Source organism: Sminthopsis crassicaudata, chromosome 2, assembly GCF_048593235.1.
Source record: "Sminthopsis crassicaudata isolate SCR6 chromosome 2, ASM4859323v1, whole genome shotgun sequence".
NCBI classification, from domain to species: Eukaryota; Metazoa; Chordata; class Mammalia; order Dasyuromorphia; family Dasyuridae; genus Sminthopsis; species Sminthopsis crassicaudata.
Window position 1 is genome coordinate 505,744,070 of NC_133618.1, and position 27,573 is coordinate 505,771,642.

The 27,573-nt window shown below is 35.3% G+C and overlaps 1 long non-coding RNA gene across 2 annotated transcripts; it reads left to right on the plus strand.

Annotated features, from left to right (window-relative positions):
- Positions 1–48: 48 nt before the first annotated feature.
- LOC141557808 (uncharacterized) lies at positions 49–27,573 on the plus strand. Of its 2 annotated transcripts, XR_012486900.1 has the most exons (6): positions 49–279; positions 12,560–12,591; positions 15,708–15,788; positions 17,690–17,811; positions 26,101–26,238; positions 27,412–27,573. It is a non-coding gene; the product is annotated as an uncharacterized LOC141557808 (long non-coding RNA). The 2 variants fall into 2 exon arrangements; XR_012486901.1 differs by lacking the exon at positions 12,560–12,591.

The following is a 27,573-nucleotide window of genomic DNA, read 5'->3' on the forward strand; positions in this document are numbered from 1 at the left end:
CTAGAATTCTACATTATCTCTGATTTTAAAAGGTAGCCTTAACTAAAATGAATCTTTTCATATAAACTATCAGTTAAGATTCAGTGTCCTGGATGTACACTGATTTGACTAATGAGGTTTGCCCACCTTTGTAGGCATAGGGAAATTATATACTCGAAAGACTATTGGGAATCAAATGTCCCTGCTCAGCCACAAAGTAGCAGTGTCACCGGCAAACATCCTTGGACCTCAGTTTCTTCTTTTAGAGAATTGAGCGGGTTGGATTAGAAAGTCTCTCAGGTACTTTCCAGTTATAATATTCTGTATTCTTTCTGACCATTTTTAACCATCTTATCAGTGACCCTGGTCTTCAAAAATTCCTTCAAAATGAAAATTCTCTCATGTGATTAATCCATAAAGGTCTTTCTGCACATATGTATAAAGCTGTATTTTAGAACCATAGAATTATATGAGATGTTAAGAGATCCATCTCATCCCAACACCTTGATTTTATGGATAGGGAAACTTGAGTTTCAATGAAATGAAATAATGCATATTGTTAAGGTGGGAAGATGACCTTGTAGCTAGGATTTAAACCCAGATCTCCACTAAATTACATATCCAACACTCTTATTTACCTCGTAATTCCTTTCCTAACTACTTTTGTCTAGCTTGTCTGCAGCAAAATAATTTGGAGCCAATCAGTTATTAGCAATATAGCTAGTTTACACTGCTGACAAGTTATTTGCCATTGTAAAACTCATTCTTTCCTTGAAATTTAGGTAGTGCTACAAAGTCAGTAGCTTCCAAACTCAAGCAGTATTTCCCACAGATGTCCCTGCCATTTAATATACACAAAACAAAGTACTTTTTAATAAATTATCTAAAAGTGACTGTGGCTTCCAGAGCCAAAACCTGTAACAGGCAAAGTAGACACCTAATAAGAGTACAGTGTACAAAGGAGCAAAATGAATGATGGTCTTGTTTGGTTTCTAATGCACATTTTTTAAAAATCCCGTTCTCCCTGACATATAGACAGTTGAGAAAAGTCATTTTGTGTGATACAGTGAAAATTAAATCTTCCCACAGATAGATGAAGTTCTCAAACCCAGCATGTACAAGTACCTTGTCTCAGTTCTGGTGACCTCTCTCCTATATAGGAACTAAACCAACACGTAATAAGAGGGAGTTTTGAACTAAAGAATATGAATCTTCTCTTGCAATTATCCTGTCCTTTTCACACTAAAAGTGCCCAATGACCATCATTCTTAGACATAAACCTCAGGTCTAATCTTTCCACTTCACGCCCAGAGGAATCTTTGGGGAATCATACCTATACAATTAATTCAATGAGACTTTTTTTTTTTCAGGTAAATTTCTTTATTTTTCATTGAAAAGTCCCAGAAGGTAAAAAAAGAAAGCTGTCCTAAAGTTGCACAAATCATTATTCACAAAGGTCATTTAAGATGCACTGGGAAAGTGGAAAGAACCTAGAAGTTGGAGTTATATCTAGGTTCAAATGCCAGGCTTAGTCACTTATTCCCTCAATGAACTTGAGAAGGTGATGTGGTAACAATGTAAATAGAAGTGACTCTGGAGTAAGAGCCTCTGAGTTCACCACAGATTATTAACCTTTGCAGGCCTCAGTTTCTTCGTTTGCAAAACATGGGTATCAGATTAGAATGTCTTTCAAGTCTCTTTCATCTATGACTTTACTTTTCTGACTGTTTTCTCAAATAAACGGAGGGAATTGGGTTGGATGATCTTTCAGCTTCCTTCCAGTTCACATAGGCAACATTCTATCATTTATGTGATTTGCCACTGCTTCTCAGCAGCTTAAATCATAAGATACTTGAAGAGTCTATGTTCCTTTGTTTTCCTCATATCCTCAAATACAGTGCTCTACACATAGCAACAACTCTGTATATGCTTATTAAGTCAAGCTAATATATCTTCAATTATCTCTGCTGAATTCAAGCTGGTAATCATGGCCATTTAAACTTTCTACCCTTAGTTGATTGCCGCCTTTTGTCTTTTCCAATCTTACTATGCATATTTTGCTCCTATCAAGAAAATCTACTTACCATCACATTCATATCTACTGCTATAATCCATACTTCCATGCTTCTGTCTAGATTCTAGACATCCTCCCATTTCTCTATGATATTGTGTTCAATCTCTATCTTGAAAATTCAGTTTAAGACTCACCTCCATGAAACTTTCCTTGATTAAGTGCACCTGGCTCTAATCATCCCTCAGTCATTACTGTATTTCCTGTATATTGGCTAACCTGCAAAGGCCTCAGATAAAGATCTGGTCAAGTAAATTCAGAGAGGAGGAGGGAAGTATGGGAAGGAAAGAAGGTAAGGAACTGTGAAATAAAATGCTTGTCTTATTTTAATAATTTTTCCACTGCCTAATACTCTACTCAAATTATAAGTGGCCCATAGCACTTACTTTTGGAGCTTGGATGGTTTTAAAAGATAAAGCTATCAGATCTTTCTTTCCCATGCCTTTTAATTTTTCTATTTTATCTGCCTAAACTATAGCCTCTTTCTTCCTTTTACCCCCTGTTTCCTAAAGAAACACCAAAAATTAAGTTCTGAAGAATTTTAACATTCTTCTTTATTCTGAATCACAAAAAAGGGAAAAAAACCTAAAACCCCTATTTTGGACATACACAGCTGCCCAGCTCCCTCCTAAACAATTGGCTTCTTCCACTCTCTTACCCACAAGCTTGGACTTCCTGAAACTGATCAACTCCATAAAGCAGAGGACAGCTTTATTCCACTTTAGCAGGAAGTCACCTCTAAAAAGCGAAAGTATGAAGTAGTCTATGTGTGAAGGAAACTTGGATTTTTATAAAAGTATTTTCTGTTCAATAATTATTTGGTAATTAGAGGCAGTATTTTTGAATTTGTTCTTCTAACTTGGGCTAGGGATGACATTTGCCTAGCAATAAAAAAAAAAAAAAGGCCCTCTTAGCTAATTAATAATACTAATAAAGTGCTAGGGAACATATCTGACCTATTTAAGTGATTAAATTGTTTTAATCCTTTTAGGTGGAAGCATATACAATCTAATTTGTGCTGGATATTGTAACTTATATATTATATCTGCATAATATACTTAATGGAAATAACCAAGGAAAATGACCTGAGCTGGGGTGTTAACAGTCTTCTGGGGAAATGTATACCACTGCCTTCCTAGCAGGGTTGTAAGGAGCACCAGGGGAATGAATTAGTGGAGCTCATATCCTTCAGTGTCATGGAAGAAAAATCACACTGGAGTAGAGTGTCATTTTGTCAAGTAATAAAAAAGACCCAACAAGTGATCATAGAGGCACTCAAGCTAACACTGGATGGCCATTTGTGAGGAATATTATAGTGGTCTTTCTTTTTCAATTAAGGTGAGAGTAGATGGCCCCTGAAGTCCTTTCTGACTCAGAAATTCTAGAATTTTGTGTCATACCCCCAAGAGGAATGCAGAAAGAGTTCTTTAAGACAGGCATAGCACACCATCAAATTGGTAAAGCTGACAAAAAAGAATAATGAAAAATGTTGGAAGCACTGCAGGAAAACAGGCACATTAATGTACAATATATTGATAGATCTATGAATTAATCCAGCCATTGTGAAAATTTGGAACTATAGCCAAAAAGTTAATAAACTGTATATACCCTTTTTGTATCAATAGAACTATTAGACCTGTACCCCAAAGAGACCAAAGAAAGAGAAAAAGGATTCATTTGTAAAGAAATATTTACAACTCTTTGTATTTGGAGACAAAGAATTGTAAATTAGAGGAATGCCTATCAATTGAGAAATTGCTTATCAAATTATGGCATATGAATACTAGTGGAATGGAATATCATTATGATGAAAAGTACAGTTTCAGAGAAATCTGAGAAGACATATAAAAGGGATATAGAATTAGGAAAGAAATCTAGGGGCAGCTAGGTGGCGCAGTGGATAGAGCACCAGCCCTGAAGTCAGGAGGACTTGAGTTCAAATCTGGTCTCAGAGACTTAACACTTGCTTCCTAGCTGTGTGACCCTGAGCAAGTCACTTAACCCCAATTGCCTCAGCCAAAAAAAAAAAAAAGAAGAAAAAAAAAAAGAAATAAGGAAAGAAATCTACTAAAGAACAATATTATTAAAACAAATAATTTTGAAAGACTTAAGAACTCTAATTAGTGTAATTAAGTAACCATCACTACAAGATGAAGCATACTACTCAATTCCTAACAGAAATGTCAGGTGATAGATTCAAGATGCTGAATGAGACATTCATTTTAGATATAGCTGGTATGAGAATTTGTTTTGCTTAACTATGCATATATATTAAAATGATTTTTTTTTCTTTTTTTCATTGTGGGGAGAAGGCAGGAGGGAGAAAATGTTTATTTAAATTTTTTTAAAATTTAAATTTTAAAAAATAAAATACCACTCATATTCTCTGTGATATTTTCTATGATCAGAGAATCTCTTGAAATAAGATACCTGGAGAAACCAGTACCACTTGAGCTGCCACTGAGGACAGTATAAGAGATCAATAGGAAATATCAGTAGAAATTGGCACAAAAAAATTTACTATATGAGGGACTGTAATTGGCCCTGAAGAAAAATACTATCCTAAGCTCTTTTGAATGTTTAGGGATGATGATAGAAATGAATGTCTATAAATTATGTGTGCATTTTTCTCTTTCTTCTTTTGAGAAAGTGGAATCATCATGCTTCCAAATGGGAAATTAATGCCAGTCTCTTCAGTTGTCCAATGGAGAGATGTCTCTAGGTGGAAACTGTAGTCAAATGAAATAGGAAATTTCTCCCCCACTCCCCAACATAAGATTATTCTTGCTATGGATGGCCCTTATGCAAAGAGGCAATAACTATCATAATAATTACAAATCATCTTTGTGTACTAGAAGATCCATTAAAATGTTTAATAAATAAAACTTTAACTTCAGACCTACTTAAATTCATAATTTGTTGTAATTAGAAAGAATCTCACTGATCATTTAGAGATAATCAACTCTCTCATTTACACTTGAGGAAAATGAGTCCTATATTGGTAGCTTGACTTGCCTAAGGCCACACAATGAGTAACAAATATGAAAATCTCCTAACAATTAGAGTTGTCCAAAACTGGAATAGCCTGGCTCAATTGGCAATGACTTCTCCATCCTTGACTATCTATGCAAAAGTTAGGTGATCATTTGTTATGGATGGTGAAGGAGATGTTCCTGTCCAGGATTAGATGAACCCTGTGGGCTTTCATAATGCTGAGATTTTCTGATTCTATGTCAATTGATGTATACAACTTGAGTAAGGTCAAAGGATGTATGCAGTTGAAACCAAATGGAATTAATCTTGAAAGTGATAAAATGATTTTTTTAATTCTTTAAGTCATTTGCTATATGTTTAAACTCCACTTTGTTCACATATGTTAAAGTTTGATTATAGTACCAAAAGGAATAAATATTTCTTAAGTAGTATTCAAGTAATATTTAGAATTTCATTTGAAGAAGCCATTTTTATGATGTAACCATACAAAACTCATCTTTGCAAATAAGTATTTATCAAATGACTGGTCAATTAACTGAATAAGATTCGGTCATTGGAGATTCTTGGAGAACAAGAACTTTTGTCATTTTACAGATGGAAAGTGTGATAAACTTACAGACCAAAAATAAATGAATTCACTGAGAATAGGCAAGGATTCTGGTAGTTCCAATACTAAACCTTAGTTTCAGCTATTACACTTAATTGCATGGAATTAGTGTTATAACTAGGAATTTTTTTATCTGCTACAAAAAAAAGTTTATGATAGGGAGATATAGATGGTAGAAATACAAAGGACAAACTGACAAGGATGAAGGGGGTTTGAGGAGCGTTCCATAGTAGCAGGAAATGGAACTATTTCCCTAAAAGTCTGTTCTATGGCCCCAAAGGAATTGGAGAAAAAGGAAAGTCCTGGGAGATGGGCAACATGACAATGAGTCTTCAGTAGGAATGATTCCAGGGTCATGCCATTTGGCACAGTTCAGAAGACAACCACGAGGCAGTACTCTTCAGATCACAACAAGGAAAAACTATTCTAATCTCTAGGCAGGAAACACCTTCCACAGATGTCTGAACTCTGGGGAAAAGCCTATTTTACTTACTGCTATATGGGGAGTCATGGCTCAATGAGCCAAAACTTAAAAGAGGAATGTGTATATATGTATCAAATTTGTTTAAATATAAAAAGGCTAAATCCATTGCAATGAATCTTTCATTACTCCCCTGTATCTCTACCTTTAAATGAACTCATATGGGAATACATTGAGCATCCCTACACATCCATGCTGTTTTCTATAATGTGGCAAACATGGTCTAACTGAAGAGCAATGAACCCAGTGTCAGAAAATTTGGCTCTGAATTCTGGCCCTCCCAAATCCTAGCTATGTGAGTTGGTGAGTCACCTTCTCAGGCTTTTAATGGGTAAAAATAAGGGGGTAGAGGTGTGCAATTTAGATTCCCTAAGGTCCATAGGTCCATTCCATTTCTGAGATTCTATAATTCCAAGATATTTTTTTCCAAGTTCTTTTGTTAAATTCTAATTTTGCTACATTGATTATCATTTGAATTAAGGGAATCATTGGGGTTGAACTCGGAAATTCTCTATTCTACAATGCTTTTCTTTTTAATGGAATTTGACTTGGAATTAAAAGTGTGTGGGCATATTGGGTATTGTAGCAAGCAGAATGCTCCTTTTCCTAATTGGCATAATGAGAAGGAATCAATGCAAATGAGTTTTTGCAAATCAAATCACATTTTAAATGCTCTAAGAGAGCTCAAAGAGGAAAGGAAATCTGCAATGAATCTTTTGTAATGTAGCTGTGTGATCTTAGGGCAGTCACTCAACTTTTCTGTGCTTAAAATTCTTCATCTACAAAATGAGGGATGTGATAGATGATTTCTAAGATTTGTTCTAGCTCTAACAGACATTTATACATTCTATTACTAATCACTCTGTGAGATGTCTCTTCTATGTATTTCCCATTTTTCTGCATCCTATGATTCTATGAGAGGCAACATGGTAGAGCAGACAAAGAGAAAATAATTGACATATTTGTTTTACAGAGAATTCTCTCTTACCTCATTAAAAAGGGGGATAGGAAAAGGGAAAAAGAAAAGAGTAATAAGGGAAGGATACAAGAAGGGGAAGGGATTTAAAAGGAGGGGGGAGGGATACTAAAAATGGAGGGCTGCATGACACAAGTGGAGTCCATAAGTTTAATACTGGGAAAGGGGCTGGGGGGGGAAGGGGAAAAAAAGCATAATCGGGGGATAATATGATGGCAGGAAATACAGAATTAGTAATTTTAACTGTAAATGTGAATGGCATGAACTGTCCCATTAAGCAGAGGCAGATAGCAGACTGGATCAAAAGTCAGAACCCTACAATATGTTGCTTACAGGAAACACATACAGAGTAAAGGTAAAAGGCTGGAGCAGAATCTATTATGCTTCAAGTGAAGTCAAAAAAGCAGGGGTAGCCATCCTTATCTCAGATCAAGCAAAAGAAAAAATTGATCTAATTAAAAGAGATAAGGAGGGAAGCTATATCTTGCTAAAGGGTAGCATAGACAATGAAGCCATATCAATACTAAACATATATGCACCAAGTGGCATAGCATCTAACTTCCTAAAGGAGAAGTTAAGAGAGTTGCAAGAAGAAATAGTAAAACTATAATAATGGGAGATTTCAACCTTGCACTCTCAGAATTAGATAAATCAAACCACAAAACAAATAAGAAATTAAAGAGGTAAATAGGATATTAGAAAAATTAGGTATGATAGATCTTAGGAGAAAACTGAATAGTGATAAAAAGGAGTATACTTTCTTCTCAGCAGTACATGGAACCTATACAAAAACTGTCCATATATTAGGACATAAAGATCTCAAAATTAAATGCAGAAAAGCAGAAACAGTAAATGCTTTCTTTTCAGATCACGATGCAATAAAAACTACCTTCAACAAAAAGTTAGGGGTAAATAGACCAAAAAGTAATTGGAAACTAAATAATCTAATCTTAAAGAATGATTGGGTGAAATAGCAAATTATAGAAACAATAATTTCACTCAAGATAATGACAACAATGAGACATCATACCAAAATTTGTGGGATGCAGCTAAAACGGTAATAAGGGGAAATTTTATATCTTTAGAGGCTTACTTGAATAAAATAGAGAAAGAGAAGATCAATGAATAGGACTTGCAACTTAAAAAGCTAGAAAAAGACCAAATTAAAAACCCCCAATCAAATATTAAACTTGAAATTCTAAAATTAAAAGGAGAAATTAATAATGTTGAAAATAAAAAAACTATTGAATTAATAAATAAAATTAAGAGTTGGCTTTATGAAAAAAACAGTAAATTAGATAACCTTTGGTAAATCTGATCAGAAAAAAAAGAGGAAAATCAAATTGTTAGTCTTAAAAATGAAAAGGGGGAACTTTCCACCAATGAAGAGAAAATTAGAGCAATAATGAGTTACTTTGCCCAACTTTATGCCAATAAATTTGATAACCTAAGTGAAATGGATACTACCTCCAAAAATATAAGCTTCCCAAAATAACAGAGGAGGAAGTAAATTGCTTAAATAGTCTTATTTCAGAAAAAGAAATAGAACAAGCTATTAATCAATTCCCTAAGAAAAAATCCCCAGGACCAGATGGATTTACATGTGGATTCTACCAAACATTTAAAGAACAATCAGCCCCAATGTTATATAAACTATTTGAAAAAATAGGGAATGAAAGAGTCCTACCAAACTCCTTTTATGACACAGACATGGTACTGATAACTAAACCAGGTAGATTGAAAACAAAGAAAGAAAATTATAGACAATTTCCCTAATGAATATTGATGCTAAAATCGTAAATAAAATATTAGCAAAAAGGCTACAGAAAATCATCCCCAGGATAATACACTATGACCAAGTGGGATTTATACCAGGAATACAGGGCTGGTTCAATATTAGGAAATCTATTAGCATAATCAACTATATCAATAACCAAATTAACAAAAAACATATGATCATCTCAATAGATGCAGAAAAAGCATTTGACAAAATCCAACATCCATTCCTACTAAAAACACTTGAGAGTATAGGAATAAATGGACTATTCCTTAAAATAATCAGGAGCATATATTTAAAACCTTCAGCAAACATCATATGTAATGGGGATAAACTGGAACCTTTCCCTGTAAGATCAGGAGTGAAACAAGGTTGCCCACTATCACCATTACTATTCAATATTGTATTAGAAATGCTAGCCTCAGCAATAAGAGGCAAGAAAGAGATTAAAGGAATAAGAGTAGGTAATGAGGAAATCAAACTGTCACTCTTTACAGATGATATGATGGTATACTTAGAGAACCACAAAGATTCTGCTAAAAAGCTATTAGAAATAATTCATAACTTTAGCAAAGTTGCAGGATACAAAATAAATCCTCAGCATTTTTATACATTATCAACAAAATCCAACAAAGAGAAATTCCATTCAAAAAAACTGTCGATAGTATAAAATATTTGGGAATCTATCTACCAAAGGAAAGTCAGGAATTATATGAGCAAAATTACAAAGCACTTGCCACAAAAATAAAGTCAGATTTAAATAATTGGAAAGACATTGAGTGCTCATGGATAGGCCGAACAAATATAATCAAGATGACAATACTCCCTAATCTATTTAGTGCTATACCAATCAGACTTCCAAGAAACTATTTTAATGACCTAGAAAAAAATAACAAAATTCATATGGAAGAATAAAAGGTCAAGAATTTCAAGGGAATTAATGAAAAAAAAGTCAGATGAAGGTGGTCTAGGTGTACCTGATCTAAAGCTATATTATAAAGCAGCAGTCACCAAAACTATTTGGTATTGGCTAAGAAATAGACCAGTCTATCAGTGGAACAGATTAGGTACAAAGGACAAAAAAGGGTACAACTATATCAATCTAGTGTTTGACAAACCCAAAGATACCAACATTTGGGATAAAAATTCATTACTTGAAAAAAACTGTTGAGAAAACTGTTAATTAGTATGGCAGAAATTAGATATGGATCCACACAACACCATATACCAAGATAAGATCAAAATAGGTCCATGATTTAGGCATAAAGAATGAGGTCATAAATAGATTAGAGGAACAGAAAATAGTCTACCTCTCAGACCTGTGAAGGAGGAAGGAATTTATGACCAGAGGAGAATTAGAGATCATGATTGATCACAAAATAGAAGATTTTGATTACATCAAACTAAAAAGTTTCTGTACAAAAAAAAAAAAAAAAAAAAAAAAACTAATGCAAACAAGATTAGAAGGGAAGTAACAAATTGGGTTATATACTATAACACAGTTAAAGGTTCTGATAAGGGCCTCATTTCCAAAATATATAGAGAACTGACCCTAATTTATAAATGGTCAAAGAATATGAACAATTCTCAGATGATGAAATTGAAACTATATCTACTCATATGTTCCAATCACTGTTCCAAATCACTGCTGATCAGAGAAATGCAAATTAAGACAACTCTGAGATACCACTACACACCTGTCAGATTGGCTAAGATGACAGTAACAAATAATGATGAATGTTGGAGGGGATGTGGGAAAACTGGGACACTAATGCATTGTTGATGGAGTTGTAAAAGAATGCAACCATTCTGGAGAGCAATTTGGAACTATGCCCAAAAAGTTATCAAACTGTGCATACCCTTTGATCCAGCAGTGCTACTACTGGGCTTATATCCCAAAGAAATACTAAAGAAGGGAAAGGAACCTGTATGTGCCAAAATGTTTGTGGCAGTTCTTTTTGTAGTGGCTAGAAACTGGGAAATGAATGGATGTCCATCAATTGGAGAATGGTTGGGTAAATTATGCTATATGAATGTTATGGAATATTATTACTCTATAAGAAATGACCAGCATGATGAATACGAGAGGTTTGGAGAGACTTACATGAACTGATGCTGAGTGAAATGAGCAGAACCAGAAGATCACTATATACTTCAACAACAATACTGTATGAACATATATTCTGATGGAAGTGGATATCTTCAACATAAAGAAGATCCAACTCACTTCCAGTTAATCAATGATGGACAGAAACAACTACACCCAGAGAAGGAACACTGGGAATTGAATGTAAACTGTTAGCACTACTGTCTTTCTATCCAGGATACTTATACTTTGGGAATCCAATTCTTAATGTGCAACAAGAAAATTGGATTTACACACATATATTGTGTCTAGGATATACTATAACACATTTAACATGTATGGGACTGCCTGCCATATAGGGGAGGGGGTAGAGGGAAGGAGGGGAAAATTCAGAACAGAAGTGAGTATAAGGGATAATGTAAAAAATTACCCATGTATATGTACTGTCAAAATTTATCATTATAAAATTAATTAAAAAAAAACAAAACAAAACAGTAGAGCAGAGCGCGCAAACTGGGCCCATTTCTGACATAGTGGCTATGTCAGAAGTCACTTCTCTGTGCTCTTAAAAACTCCAAAACTACTTAAATTACACACAAGGTGCTGACCTCTATTGGTAGGGAAAATTTCCTCATCTGAAAGTTCTCTATATCAATGAAATTATAGGTCTAGTATTTATCCTTATAAATTATACACACACATGTATATACACTTGTAGGTAGAGCTATATTTATCTTTCTATGTATGTTTTAAATCTTTCCTTCCCAATGGCTCCAAGAGCATTGTGGTTTTCAGAATATACTATAATTAACCTATAGGATTCATTACCCTCCAATTCTGTTAAGTTTTTAGAAAGGAACTTCTTGATGAAAAAAGTTTATACAAATTTCTGAAACTTTATTCAATATTAGGCTTCAGTCTGAATAACTAAAGGCACTAAGACAATGACATGTAAGGAAGTACGAGGGCCACAGTTAGAATATCTGCCCACTGCCTCCATTTTATGCCCTCAAGAATATTTCATGTATTATAGGGGGCTTGCTAGCCATTTATTTTCTAGTTAGGAATATAAGAGGGGCATTTTCCTGAAAATTATTACATAGGACTTCAGAATTTCTCATTCTCACTGTACTCTCTGTATTTTTGATTAGAAAGAAAGATAATTCTCCATGTTGCCTTAAATCATTACAAAGTGCTGATATATCAGTTGACCAAAGAGGGGAAAAAAAAGTGAGAATAGATCATGTACAAATGCACAATGAACACTTGGCTGTAAGTTTGGTCATTATATGTGTCTTGTTTTCTTTCTGTATTTTTATTCCTCAGCTTTGAGTGTATGTGTATACCCATATATAAATTATGTGTGTGTATATGTAGTACATTTGCTATATACATACATATATTGTTTACTTTTTATATACATGTTCATTCCAGAGAGCCTAATTTATGACAATATGCCATTTCTAGAATGGAAATAAATCAGGGGAGTGATTAATTGTAGAATTGTTTATTTTAGACTTAGACAATACCTTAGAAATCTTATATATCTCCCTTTTGATGCAGGAATACTTCTATATTTCCCTGACAGGTAGCAATCCAGCCATTGATGGAACATTTCTGGTGAGTGATTAGAAGAATAATCCTGAAGCAGCTTATTTCATTGTCAAACAGCTCTGTTAGGAATTTCCTCATGTTAAGCTAGAATGTGCTTCTCTGGAAATTCCACTCCACTAATCCTTGTGATGCCCTCTTGGTCAACAGAAATCTATCCCTTCTTCTTAAAGAACTTTTAATGCTCCAACCAAATCAGATTTCTTGCTTTTACCTGAATATCTTACATTTTTTCCTTTTCCCTGCCTTGTCTAGAGTAGGAATATCATTCCCTCACATTTTTGAATGATGCTATCCTTTCCATTCTTCAAAGCCCAGTTCTAATACCACTTTTTTAAATTAAATCTTTCCTGACAATTTCTACTTCCCACTCATCATGTTTTCATTTCCACCTTCTCTAAACTGTTATAGGATTTTGTATATCTCTAATGATTTCATTTTTTTCCTATCTTATTTACCTATACCCATCCCCTTTCTTCCCTATTAAACTGTAAGCTCTTTGAGGGTAGGGACCACATTTATTTATCTTTGAACCTACCACAGTAAATTATACACATTTAATTGCAGACATTACAGATTTATCTAATTAACAAATTCTCTACATGATAATAGTCATTTTGTGTTCCCTTTTCTTTCTTCCTCCCCCAAAGCATCTTTTTTTTTCCAGATGAAATATCCCCAGTTGTTGCTTTAGCCATTCCAAATAGAATACCTTTCTCTCTTCTTAGGTGCCTCACCATTTTTTAGTTTGTCCCTTGTTGAGTTTGCATTACTGATATTAAATAGGGAGTAATAATCTCCTAATATGATTTCCCTGTTAAGCCTTGTTCCTTTCCTCCTCCTTGTCACCAAAATCTGAAGGGGTAATTTCAGCAGCAGTTCCTTCAGTGGCATCCACCTCAGCAGCATCCACTAGTGACATAAAATTTCCTCTTTTGGTATTTTTCCATGGTGCCTGAGTTGATGCAAGATACTTTAAAAAAAAGTGACAGAAAGCATCTAGATTATAAGTCTTTGTTTTTTCCACTCTTGTACTATGTAGAGTCAGAAAAGGACCTGATGATCTTATAATCATAGGTGTAGGTCCAGGAAGGATCTGAGGCCATTAACTTTACCCTCTACATTTCAAGATTAAAAACAATGAAGGTCCAGGAGCTTTGATAACCTGCCCAAGACCTCACAGGTAATAGGTACCAAGACTTGGGATTTGAACCCAGATTCTCTAAGTTCAGAAACATTATATTCAGAACCACACTGCCTCCTCTTGACTAAAAACAGGATGTTTATTATGCTTATGTTTATTATTACCCTAAGTAAGCAGATCTCAATTATTGTCATGAGTGAACCCATCCCTATAAGAACCTTTAAAAACACCTGGGATAAATGGAGTTTCAGAAACCATCAAAGGCTAGAAGTATAAGGGGATGTGTAGTTGAAGGGAAGTAGACCAGAAAGTAAATTCGAGTGAAATTGATTAGGAATTTAAAATATTCCCAAAAGAGTTACCATCCTTTCCTGCTGTGGATAAGAAGACTAAGGAGTATTTATGCCAAAAGAAGAGGGAGTGTTTTTTGCCAAGTATAGGAACTATGCGAAAAGTGTAAGTTCAGAGTTTCAAATCAAAATGTGAGCCCTTTGGCATTTTTGACATTCCTTATACCAAGGAAATGAAATTTCTCATTTCCAAAGGGGGAAAAAAGTGATGGGATGCTAGGTTCATCAAATACCAAGCGTGGATTTGATCACTTTCACATTGTGTGAAACTTTGGTAGGGATAGGAACAGGAGGCAGGAAGGAAGAAAAATAGAAATAGTTAAATGTGTTGTTTTTTAAAGCTAATGAACCTTATACTTGATTTCAAAATGTGATTCACAAATAAAAGATAGGGTAGGCATGGTTATATAGTAGTTTGAGGATTTCTGTGGGTTGCATATTTAATAATGAATTAATAGGGTGTTATGGGGAGTTTAAAAAGACCCACTTTAATGGGGTTTTGGCTACAGTAAAAGAGGCCCAGCTTCCAGAAATAAAAGGGAACAAGGTCTACCCTGCTCAGACATAGCAGGTTCATTTTTGAATGCCACATTTTAATAAGGATGTTGAAAAGTAAGAGATTTCTGGAAAAACCCTACCAAGATGGTGAAAAGCCTCAGATTTTTACATATGAAGATCAGGTGGAAGAATTATAAATGTTTAGCCTGGGGAAGAGAAAACTAAGAGGTACATGATGATTACCTTCCAAAATATGCGAAGGGCTGTTTTGTAGAAGAAAAAAATAACTTGTTTTGCTTGGTTCCAAAGGATAAACCTTGCAACACTGCATGGACATTGCAAAGAGGCAAGTTGAGGTGAAATCAAGAGGTCTAAAAGTGAAAAGGACTACTCTTGAAATGATGTGTATTCCCCCACATGGGAAGACTTCAAACAAAGGTTGGATTGCTACTTCTTAGGTAGTAGTAGAGAGGATTTTTTTTTAAAGTTTCATTTGGATTGAAATTCTGAGAAAGATATTTGAAAATATCACATTAGGTAAGAACTTGGTTTACTTGATTTTTTTAAAAAAAGATGCATTTGGTACATCCCATCACTTCAACATATACATACCCTGCTTCCCCATATAGCTAAAAAGATAATGAAGCAAAACCATCTGCTAAAATGACCACATCTGACAGTATATGTGATGTTCTGTTTTGATAATGTATTCTCCTAACCTCTCCAAAGGTGCCTTTTTTCATCTCTAGATGATTTTTTTGATTCTGCTTACTTTAATGCACTAATTTATACATATTTTCCCTTATTTTTCTGAATTCTCCAAATCCATAATTTCCTACAGGACAATTTGTTGTTCATTCATTTCAGTCATGTTTGACTATTTGTACTTTATTCTTTCCTTCCCCAGCTCATTTTACAGATGAGGAAACTGAGGCAAACAAGGTTGAGTGACTTGCTAGGGTCACACAGCTAAGAAGTGTCTGAAGCTGGATTTAAACCCAGGTTTTCCTGATTTTAGGCCTAGCATTCTGCTTAGTACACCACCTTGTTGTCCCTTTCACTTATAGTCATTTACCACAATATGTTCAACAATTCCCCAATTGATGGGCCTTCCCTTGTTTGTACCCTACCAGGTCCTTCCTCACTTTGGATCATGGAATAAACCAAAACTACCATCTACATCCTGAGAAAGTATCTTGGCAGCAAGATCACAGGTAATGAATGAATAATTCCATTCATTATATACATCAATAGGGCTGCTTTCCTAAACATTAGGAAACTATTAAGTCTTAAAATGTGCAGAAATCCCAATCAAGCAGATTCTGTAAATTCTGAAATAAGGGACTTAGGTCTTAGCATATGCTAGGGAAAAAGGACATATGCCAAGGACCTTTGGCCAAGGATTCTGAACCATATGTGGAAGGAATAGGCACAACAACTGGCTAGAAGCCACTCAGTATAACTAGACTGCAAAGTGGAACACATCAAAAACCTACAGCAGGAACTTAGTTCATACAACCACATGGAAATGAGAGGGAGTCTTAAAGTGAAAGCATTATTGAATTTTATAGTTATAAAGCGCCTCAAATATAAATAACAAGTCACATGACTAGGTGGTGCAATGGGCAGAGTGCTGGATTTAGAATCTGGAAGACCTAAGGTTCTAACCCTGCCTTGGGACACTTATTAGCTGTGTGACCCTAAACAAATCATTTCATGTTCTCAGCTTTAATTTCCTCATCTGTCAAAGAGGGATAATAAAAACATCAACTTCCTGTAGATCATATAAGATAGCATATACAAATTACTTTTTGAACCTTAAAGCACTGATTAAATGCTAGATCACATTCCAGAGCATTTTAACATTGCCCAAATACCTTCCTCACAACAAACCTATGAGGTCGTGGTCCAGGCAGCTAAGTGCACAGTGGTTAGAGATCTGGGTTTGGAGTTAGGAAGACCTGAATTCAAGTCCAGCTTCAGATACTTACTAGCTTTGTCTACTGGGCTGTTTGCCTCAATTTCTTCAACTGAAAAGGGAGAATAATAGTAATACTTATCTCCCAAGACTGTGGTGAAAATCAAATGAGATACGGTTTCTAATATGATTAGTATAATACTTAGCATCTAGGAAGCATTTATAAATACTTATTTCTTTCCTTTCCTATTTGTAGTAAGTCTTCCAGGATTATTTGTCAAGTTCATTGGGAGCATTGAATTTCAAAAATTGCTTTTATGAAAATCAGATGAAATACTATTTGTAAAATGCTTAGCACAGTGCCTGACACATAATAGGTGCTATATAAATGGCAGTGATGATGGTGGCAGTGGCGATGGGCAGGAGTTATTGCCTCCCCCTCCCCCCCAGTTTACTGTCTCAGAGAGGTTAAAGGGATTTCCTATGATCCCATGGCTAATGAGTGCAGCTATGAACTCCCTTAACCCCATATTCTAATTTCTTTCCAAAATACCATCATTATTCTCCAAACAGAATTGGACTATAGATCATCATCCAGTCTAATATACATGAGAAAAGTGGAAGGATAAGGATTTTTTCATGTTATCCAACCAGTTAGTACAGAGGCCATCCTAGGGATCCTCTTTACCCCATCCAGTAACCTTTCCACTAGATGACTGAACAATAGCAGACTGCCCTCTGTTGAACACTGATATACTACCAAAAACCTTCCTTCAGTCCCGTTCCTTGAGCCAACTTTTTAGAAAGAGAAAGAACCCATCACCAGCACAAATGGACTATGAAACTTTAGTTGCAAAGATGAATTCTTCTCATCTAAGGCTATTCCAAACAAAGGAAAAGACAGGCACTGAGGCAATTGGTATCGAATTGCATCTTCTGAAGCAAAATAAAGAATACTTGGCTGCTCAGAAGTGGAGGGTCAAAGCATAAGTATGTTTTTTGTTTGTTTTTAGCAATCTCTGGTTTTGAGGTCAAAAATAAGGATATGCCATTTTCCACAAATCATTTGATCAATCAGCCACCAGAGACCTTGAGTGATGGTGTCAGGTCTAAAAGCCATTTGACAAAGTCCCAAATGCTCTGACTTTGTCCTTCATTGTTCAACAGTCTGTGCTCTAAAGGCCTAATTTTTTCCAGGAGGAATTAAAGCCTAAGTTTATCTAAGAAGAAATTCCAGTATCAATTCTCTTTATGACTGATGAATCTGGCTTATTCCCCAGAGAAAGGAATAATATAAAGAACTATTCACAGAATAAGAGGTAAGAGATAATAAGTAAAAAGAGTTAAGAACATGACCTTTCAGTGTAATTGAAAATCTCATGTGCTCTTTACTCAAATGTTCTAGTATTCCTTTATTTCACATTATACCCATTTTTCTTGTATCCAAAAAATTCCTTTTAACCAGGCACCCAGTTATCCAGATGATATTTAATTAATTTGACATAAGCAATTATCATGACAGGCTCATATGGGAGACAGAGAGGTTGCCTCCAGGTCAATATTACTTGGATCCTCATCCCACTTCTGACACATACTGGCTCTTTGGCCTTAGGTAATGTCATGTAGCCTTGCAATGTTCTTATGTCAGTGAAAATGAAGGTCTAGTCAAAAACATTTTTTAAACAAATAAACAAACCACTAATAGTGCATTCATCACTTATTTACTGCCTCTATTCAGTTTAGGAAGCTAGGTAGTACAGTGAATAGATCCCTGTGCCTGGAATCAGGAAGACCTGAATTCAAATCGTGTCTCAGACATTAACTAGTTGTGTGACACCTGGATAGTAATTCATTTCACCGCTATTGACCTCAGTTTTTTCTTTTGTAAAGTTGGGATAATAAGAGCACCTACCTTCGAGTTTGCTGTGAAATATTTGTAAAGTGATTAGTAGTACAATGCCTAGCCTATAGCAAGCACTTAATAAATCAATGCGTCTTCCCTTTCTTACCATTCTTTTCCTTTTCCTTCTTGCCTGTAGCAGACCCTCCTGGATTATTTGTGGAAATGAACTGGGAGCCATTGAATTCAGAAGACTGTTACTCAATTCTATACCTCTGTGGGATTGCCATCCTAGAAAATATTTAGGAGTAGCTAAAGGAAAGTGGGAGGAAGACAGGTCATTATAGATTCTCCTACTGTAGACAAATTTCCATATCTCAGATTTATTTAATGCCTGAGAAGATCTGATTGACCATGGATGGGGAGTGGGTTGGAGACTCTTAATACTGAGATGCAATTGTGTTGTTTTCTGCTATATTTTTGAACTGCATTCTTGTTTCTAAGTGCCAAGGGTAATGAATAAGTACTCACCTTTATAGAGTGCCTTTGGCAGTCCTTAAACTCCTTTCTTCACAACTCTGTGAGGTCAGTAATCCAGGTATTGTTATTGTTATTTCCATTTTATAGAGAATGAGTGACTTCTCCACAGTCACATAGTTAGAGGATCTCCTGGCTCCATCTCCAGCTCTCTATGCACCATAACACACCACCTTTTTATTTAAATGTATGCATCTATAATTACGAATTCTTCTCCCTCTTTCTCATTTCTATATTCAGTCTATTGCCAAGACTTGTCAGTTTTACCTTCAAAACATTTTGTGTTTATGTTACCTTCTCTTCTTTTGACACTCCCTCCACCCACTGGTATAAGCCCTCTTCGCCACATGTCTTTACTATTGCCATAGAATGTTTTCTGGTTTCCCTTTTTACATCTCTTCTTCTCCTGACCATTTTCCACTAAATTATCAAAAGTAATCTTCCTAAAACATGTATCTGATCATGTTACTCTACCTTATTCAATAAGCTTCAGTGGCTCCCTATTTGATCCCAGTGGCTCAAATATAAAATTCTCTGGCATTCAAAGATCTTAGCAACCTGGCCCCCTCCTACTTCCAGTGACTCTGGCTTCCAGGCTTTTCCTGAAAGAAGCCGCTCCATCTCAAAACTATAAATATTTTTACTAGGCTGACCCTCATACCTAAAACATTTTCCCTCACCATGCTGGATCCTCTGGCTTCTTTCTGTAAGAAACCCTTCCTGATTCCCCAATAAACTAGTGTCTTCCTACTGTTGATTTCAAATTTATCCTATATGTCAAATTTGTAAACAGTAGTAACAGACCTGTTATGCTAAGTATCTTGAGGGCAAAAACTACCTTTTAAAAAATAGTATTTTATTTTTTCTAATTATGTACAGAGATAAATTTTTAACATTCATTTGAAAATTTTGAGTTCCAATTTTTCCCTTCTTCTGTCACTTCCCCACTGTCTAAGAGAGTGAGCAATTTGATATAGGTTTTATATAATATATATATATATGTATACACACACACACATATATATATATGCTATAAAACACATTTCCATTTTAGTTATGTGAAAGAAGAAACAGACAAAAATAAAAAAATAAAGTGAAAATAGTTTGCTTCAATCAGCATTCAAACTTCTTGAGTTCTTTCTCTGCATGTGAATAACATCATGATCTTTAGAATTGTCTGGTATCGCTAAGAATAAGTTATTCTTAGTTGATCATGGTACAATGTTTTCCTGATTCTCATTTTATTTTTCATCAGTTCATGTAAGTCTTTTCAAGTTTTTCTGAAATCTGCCTGTTCAATCATTCCATTCCATTCATATACCACAACTTGTTCAACTGTTTTTCAATTGATAGACATTCCCCTTCAATTTCCAATTTTTGCCTCTACAAATATTTTTAGTGCAAGTAGATCTTTTTTTATTTTACTTTCCTTTTGATCTCTTTGGGATACAGACCTAATAGTGTTATTATTTTAATAAAGAGTATGTACAGTTTTAGCATAGTTCCAAATTGTTTTCCAAAATGATTGAATCAATTTACAACTCTAGCAACAATGCATGAGTGTCCCAATTTTCCAAATCCCCTGACAATTTTGTCATTTTCTTTTTTTGTCATATCAGGTAGCCTGATAGGTATGAGGTAGTACCTCAGAATTGTTTTCATTAGCATTTCTTCAATCAATAGGTTGATAAGAGCATTTTTTCATATAATTATAGATAATTTAAATTTTTTTCACCTGAAAACTACCAACTCATATCCTTTGACCTTTTATCAATTGAGGACTTGTATTATCATAAATGTGACTCAGTTATCTATATGTTTTAGAAATGATGCTTTCATCAGAAACATTTACTGTAAAAATTGTTTCCTAGCTTCCTTCCTTCCTTTTAATCTTGTTTGCATTGGTTTTGTGTAAAAACTTTTAATTTTATGTAATCAAAATTATCCACTTTACATTTTATAATGCTTTCTATCTCTTGTTTGGTCATAAGTGAATATGTAAAAAATATTTTATATTTGTGTTCATATAATGCCTGGGTTTGTCTTGGAAGGTAGATGTCCAAGTATTTTATATTGTCTACAGCTATTTTAAGTGGAATTTTTCTTTCTCTTGCTGCTGGGATTTTGTTGGTTATATGTAGAAATGCTGATTATTTATGTGGGTTTATTTAATATCTTAAAACTTTGCTAATGTTGTTAATTATTTCTACTAACTTTCTTAGTTGGCTGTTTAGGATTCTCTAAGCATACCATCATTATCATCTGCTAAGAGTGATAGTTTTGTTTCTTTATTGCTTATTCTAACGCAGTCAATTTCCTTTACTTCTTTTATCCCTATAGCCAACATTTCTAGTACAGTATTGAATAATTTTGGTGATAATGGGCATCCTTGCTTCACCCTTGATCTTATTGGAAAGACTTCTAGGTTATACCCATAATAGAAAATGCTTGCTTATAAATGCTATTTATCATTTTAAGGAAAACTCCATTTATTTCTATGCTCTCTAGTGTTCAAAAAATTTTTTTGAGAGGCAGAGTTGGGGTTAGATTATCTGCCCAGAATCACACAGCTAGCATTAAGTGTCTCAAATCAGATTCTATCTACTGCATCATCTAACTGCCCCAAAATATCATCCAGGCTATGAATTGTGATTGTCCAGTTTTGTTTTGTTTTTTTCTTTTTTTGGTGAAGCCATTGGGATTCCCCATGATCACACAACTAATTAAGTGTCTGAGACCAAATTTGAACTCAGGTTCTCCTGACTTCAGGGCCAATACTCTATCCACTTGCACCATTTCTAGTGTTTTTAGTAGGAATGGGGGCTGTTATTTTGTCAAGGGTTTTTTTCTGCATCTATTGATTTATTTTGGTTTTATTATTGATATGGTCAGTCATGCTGATGGTTTTCCTAATATTGAACAAACCTGAGCAGGGATTGATTGGCTTTTGCCTTTTTTTTTTTTTTTTTTTTTTGTATCCTCAGAGCTGAGTACAGTGCCTAACACAAAGAAGGCACTTAAATGTTTATAAACTGACTGACCCTGATCCTAGTTCCATAGAACCCAGTTCAATTCAACAAATGTTTATTAATGGCTTACTGTGTACAAGTAGAGTGTTAACTTTGTAATCACAAAATCAAGGTTCAGATCATAGCTCTGCCAATATTAATTTGTGACCTTGAGCAATCATTTCACCTGTTTTGCCTTCAGTTTATATGTAAGATGAGGAAATTGAATTAGATAACCATTAAAGTACATTTTTAGCTCTAAATCTCTAATACTATGCCAGACAAAATAACTCCAAAGCCACCCAACCTCAAAAATTTCAAAATCTAGTAGAAGGACAAGGTGTGATTCACTGTAATACAAGTTAGACAAAAGAGCCAAGGTCAGAGAGTCATGAGAGGATCAAGACAATGGGATTCCCTCCAGCTGGGAGAGACAGGTAAGTCCTTGTTGAGGAGGTGGGCCCTGAATGAAGAGAAAGATATCAAGAGGCAGTGATTATGGAGGCAATCTTTTCTGGGCAGACTGGAAAAGTGAATTTTAATTATGGTAATTAATCCATCATAGCCTTAATCTCTTTTCATTTTCAGTGTCCACGCTATGTTTGCATACTTCATTAGGAAGCCTAAATCCATGAAGCTGCTCTCAAGATTCTATTGTACAGTTACTACAGGTATAACTGCAGTTATACACAGACTTGTAGCTGTCCTCCAGCTGCTTAAACAAGCATTTAATAATTGGCATGTGGTTTGCATAGGGAAAACTTGTCCTTTACAAGGCATGAAATATTGAATCCTTTGTAATCACAAAGAAAAGATACCTTCATCCACAGTCCTGGGTGTGTACTTCCCAACCGTGTTCTTCTTTGTCTTTATTTAACTTTTCCAGGAGAGTGAGAGGAAAAGAAAGTACACTGGTATTTTATTTACTGATGTTGGGAAAACTCAGACTGGAGAAGTTACATCCATTAGTTAAGGAGTCTGAGTGAACCTGAACTTTTTGATATGCAATCTAATGCTTTCTCATCTGATTGTGCTATTGCAGTGTGTGTAAGATTGTACAGTAGGCTTGAAGTCACAGGATCCTACTGCTGGAAGAATCTAGTAAAATGACTTGCTGGAAGTCACATGATAATAAGTGGCTGAAGTTGAATTTTGAACCCAGATCCCTTGATTCCAAATCCGTAATCCTTTCGACTATACCATACTTTTGCTGCTTCCCATTTCCTAATAACTAAACACTGTCCAGAAAATATTCCAAAGGATCTTGGCTCTGCCACTTTGGATTTGAAAAAAATCAAATGCAAGGTTCATCAGTATAGGAAACTCTGTTAACTCACTGTCAATATAGATCTCTGCAGGTCTTAGAAGATTACTGGGGACACTGAGAGATTAGGTAACTTGCCTAAAATCACATAGCCAGAATGTGTCAGAGGTGAGATTTAACCCAGATCTTCCTCAGAGACCAACTTTCTACTAACTATGCTATGAAGCTCTTGCTACTCACACACAGTAGATAATGAGGTCAGATCCATGTGCTCTGTCCAGAGCTGAACTTATTTCCTACCTCAAGTCTTTCCTCACTCTATTCCTCATATATGGGGGCATGTGCTTAATACAAAAAAAAAGATTCTGGGATGATGCCGCAAGAGTAATCTTTTGATCCCCAAAATAGCAGTAGGGGGAAGTTAATGGGTATCAAAGAAAATTGGCACAATCACCTGAAAAAGCAGTCTACTTGATAGAGCTTAAAATGATGGATTCCACCTTCTGGTATTATTTTTCTGTGTATGACAACTTTGCAAAGATTCTCTTTTGAACTTCTCATGGGAAGGAAGAGGATGTCTTCTTCTAGCAGCTATGGCAACTTCTTAAACATGGCAGCAGGCACATTGAGCATTGTCCTTTGCCTTGGCCCCCTGACTACCTCTTCTCTTTTAAGTTTCTTTCTCTAAACATAGGTGGTCCTGAGATAGTTGTTCCCAGTCTTGACAGCAACCTAGTTTGTTGTTGTTGTTGTTTTCAGGAAGTTGTGAGCTCCTGAGTTCATCAGGCAGAGTTGACTGACAGTAGCAAGATTTTCTACATCTCAGAGAAGGTGACCAATGACAGGAAAATAAAGCCAAGCCATAACCTGGCTTAGCATAAGACATAGATCCCAAGGGTATTACTCAAATAGCGAAGAGTTGAGGTTAAGGAAAAATAGGTTTTCATCAGTCTCATAAAATGTTTCATGCCAGGAAAAGATAATGACGAATGTTGGAAGGGATGTGGTTAAACTGGGACACTGGTATATTGTTGGTGGAACTGTGAACAGATCCAACCATTCTGGAGAGCAGTTTGGATATGCACAAAAAGTTATCATATTGTACATACCCTTTGACCCAGCAGTGCTACTACTGGGCTTATATCCCAAAGAGATCTTAAAGGAACCTTTACGTGCAAAAATGTTTGTGGCAGCCCTCTTTGTAGTGGTAAAGAACTGGAACTGGAATCAGCATCACAGAGCTCAGCCAGTGGACCTAAGTTCCCTTTGGGTATACTTCATTTTATGTCTATAACAACTCTTTCTGTGGTAGTAAAGAATTGGAAAAGGATTAGGTACCCATCAATTGGAGAATGGCTGAATAAGTTATGGTTTATGAATGTTAGAGAATATTATTGTTCTGTAAGAAATAACCAACAGGATGATTTCAGAAAGGCCTGGAGAGACTTACATGATCTGATGCTGAGTGAAATGAGCAGAACCAGATCATTATACACGGCAACAAAAATACTATATGAGGATCAATTCTGATGTAGGTGGCTCTCTTCATCAATGAGATGATTCAAACCAATTCCAATTGTTCAGTAATGAAAAGAGCCATCTACACCCAGGGAGGACTGTGGGAAATAAGTGTAGACCACAACATAGCATCTTTACTTTTTCTGTTGATTTTTGCCTGAATTTTTTCTTTCTCAGGTATTTTTTTTCCTTCTTTACCCGATTTTTCTTGTGCAGGAAGATAACAGTATGTATATATAGATATTGTCTTTAACACGTATTTTAACATATTTAACATATATTAAACTACCTGCCATCTAGGGGAGAGGGTGGAGGGAAGTCGGGAAAAATTTGGAACAGAAAGTTTTGCAAGAGTCAATACTGAAAAATTATTCATGCATATGTTTTGTAAATAAAAAGCTTTAATAAAATAAAAAAATAAAAAGTGTCTCATGCTTTAATATTTTAAGTATTGACCTTCTAGGAGAATATAATAAGAATTATGGGTTAGTATTTCCTGTTTTGAGTAGTTTTCAATAGGTGCTTATCAGTCTTTTTGCATTTTTAAGCATTTCTTTTCTGTGGAGCAAACAGCTTTCTATACTTGATTAACATTGTATTTTGCCATGTTTTCCTTCTTTGAAAGATTCCAAAATTGAGCCAAACCTAATAATTAAGTGGTTCCCCCCAAAAAAAAAACCCTCCCCCTCAAGAAAAAAAGTTTATATCATGATCCCATTCAATGAGAATTTTGTTTCTAGAAATTGGAATATTCTAAAACAATTGACCATGCTCTCCTATTCCCAACTGGAGAACCATATCCTTTTATGCTTTGGCTGGTCCCTTTTTCCTTCCTGTTAGCTAGAGCTTAAGCTGGCAATTAAGGACTCCCTTGAATATCTGGGGTCATATTCTTTCCTGTTTATACAAAGCCCATGTGATAAATTCACAGTATTATTATATATTATTACAAAGTATAAAAACCTTTAGTACTATTGCACCATGACTCATTTGCCCTGAAATATGTCATATGGGCAATTCTATACAACTATAAATCTGAGTTCACACAATTTTGTAAGCTTGGAACCTAGATGGGCCTGAAGGCAGGTGATAAGACTCTCTGCTATTCTGCTACCCACCAGCAGCCTAAACCTGCTGAGACCCATGCTTCCCCTGTGGCACAGCAGATCCTATTACCTGCAGCTGTGAGGGCAAGTCTGTGCTTCATTATATCAGTAAGAGGAAAGACAACTCATGTGGAAGAGAAAATTAGAATGACTAATGTGTAAAATAGTTAGCAGGAAGTAAGGAATGATTGGGAATAGACAAGGTCCAGGAGGGCTCTGGGACGATGTTTTCCAGGATAAGAATGTTTGTAAAGGCTCCAAGCCAGTCTCCAGATGCAGTCTTTTGTGTGTGCTAATATTTGTCAATACTTGCATAGCCTTTGTTCTGACACCAGGTTCTTGCCAGTTGCTGGTTCTCCAGATGGAAAAGGGAAATCAAAAGTCCACCAAGGGACCAGTGATGCTAAATCCACAGACTTCAGTCAAAGAAAATAAATCTACACTCAGGCTCACATAATTGTTACATCCCTCAGGTAATTTCTTCGATGTGTTCTATTTATTACCCATGAGTTTCTGTTTTCAATGTTTTATTTTATTTCCTAAAAGGAAATAAATAAGAAAAAGAGTAAAGCAAAGCAAGGGGGAACAGATAAATATTCACAATCAACAGAGATTTTTTCAATTCATCATGGTAATTTGAAAAATAAACTTTTACATATATCAGGAAAAAATAGCAGCAAATAAAGGTAGAAAAGATACCCTGTACTTCTTGCACAATTCCTACACAGTATTCAGAGGCCTTCTAAAGCAACAAGCATATTCTTTTAACATTTTTGTCTATTGTGATTGTATTTATTGCTTAGCGTTTTCCTTATACAATTAAAGTTTTATTCCAATATGGGGAAACAGGGTAAGAAACTATGTATGTGAGTGACAAACACGTTGAAAGAAAAGTTAAACATGTTGCATGTCATTTGCTTTTTTAAAAGGGATGTGTATGTGTGTGTGTGTGTGTGTGTGTGTGTGTGTGTGTGTGTGTGTGTGTGTGTGTGTGTGATAAAGAGAGAGACAGACAGAGAAAGACAGAGAGACAGAGACAAAGCAGAAACAGAGAGAGAACTGGTCTAGAGAAAAGAATTAAATCTTTTTCAAATCATTCCAGTAACTGGCAAATACTGGCATCAGGCCCATTTTTGAAAGTCTGATTTAACTGCTGCTGTTACCTGTTAATTAAAGGCTTTCCCCTTCCCTGAAATCTCATATTCCCATTGGTGCTATGGTAACATTGACACCAGAACCCTAAGATCAATAGGAAAATCAGTGTCTGAGATCATAAATATATTATGGTCAGAATCAACTGATATCCTTTGTATCATGCAGTAAGTGTACTACAGGGGAATAACCCCATCCAGTCCTTCACAATCACCTCCATGATATGTTTGAGGAAGACACATTTTCATTTTTCATCACTGGTTTCTCTACAATGTATGCCTTGCTATATATGGATCCCTTTTCTTATGTCTGCATGAACCTTTCAATGTTTGAGTAGTAGAAAATGGTCAGCATCTTTGCTTTGCGTTTCTGAATAGAGTATTTTGACGATTAGCTTTTAACATTTGTTACTCCCTTTCATAAGCAATAAGCTACTACCGCATATCCAGAAGTCTTAAATTGTGTTTTTTCTTGTTTCAATTTTGTCCTTTCAGAGTTTGACATGTCACAAAGCAGACAGCTGTGGAATGAGCCTACTGTAATCCTTTAGATTTTAGAAAACCTTTTCCACCTCTATTTCAATTGGTTCTCAGACCCTGAGGAGGATGGAAGAGAGACAAAATACACACTGCATGGAAAAGATGAGATGAGGAAAA